This window comes from Poecilia formosa, unplaced genomic scaffold (assembly GCF_000485575.1).
Source record: "Poecilia formosa unplaced genomic scaffold, Poecilia_formosa-5.1.2 Scaffold333, whole genome shotgun sequence".
NCBI lineage: Eukaryota > Metazoa > Chordata > Actinopteri > Cyprinodontiformes > Poeciliidae > Poecilia > Poecilia formosa.
Genome location: NW_006800272.1, coordinates 591,016 through 592,040, shown reverse-complemented (window position 1 = coordinate 592,040; position 1,025 = coordinate 591,016).

The following is a 1,025-nucleotide window of genomic DNA, read 5'->3' as shown; positions in this document are numbered from 1 at the left end:
AGGCGCCATAATGTTACTGCGTGGGAAATTCCCACCACACTTTCTCACGAACTAAAACACGACAAAAACAATATAATAGCAGAAATAACATGACATAGATTAAACATATTTCAATAATATGCAAAAAAGAAAACCATATAAACATATTTTATGAAGTGCATAAATATATGCAAATGCAAATATGTCAGTTATGACATCACTCACTGTGATGTCACAATATCATTCTCTTTTGTTATGACATCATAAAACAGTCTTAAGACTGTTGAACTTTCCCAAGATCTTTCATTCGAGCACTGAAGAAAGACTGGCAACTTGTTCTAAAACTTGCACAACTTGTTCTCAAACTTGTACGATGGAGGATCTAGAGTTTATTGAGGAACTTGAGGAATTTTATCTCAGGATGCAAAGCAAGAGGTTACAATTTTTGAGTACAGAGGAATTACTAGATGAGATTGCAGAACTGATGAAGAAACTTAAAAGACTTTACGATTTGGATGACGATGAGGAAAATGAGATAGTGGAGACTTTAATCCACCATCTGCACCGAGAACAGCAGAATCAGGAGCAGAGTCCACCACGGAGTGTGTGGACTTTTATGAGTGATTGGGGAGAGTCATTCATGAGCGGCTTCAGTTTTGGCTTGGGTTTTGGCGCAGCTGCTGGCATTGTACTGACTTTGTGTTGTAAACTCCTGTCCTAAACACTGTTCTGGATCTGGGTGGTGCTTGAGGGAGGGGTTCCCGTCGATCTGATCTTCAGTTGCAGAACCTGGCTCTTGGGACGTGGAATGTCTCCTTTCTGGGAGAGATTGGGAGAGGGATTCCTGCCTCAAGTGGAGGAGTTTCAGTATCTGGGGATCTTGTTCACAAATGAGGGAAAAAGAGAGCGGGAGATCGACAGACGGATTGGGGCAGCATCTGCTGTGAAGCAGACGCTGTACCGGTTTGGAGTGGTGAAGAGAGAGCAGTGAAGCTCTCGATTTACCAGTCGATCTACGTTCCCACCTTCATCTATGGTCATGAGCT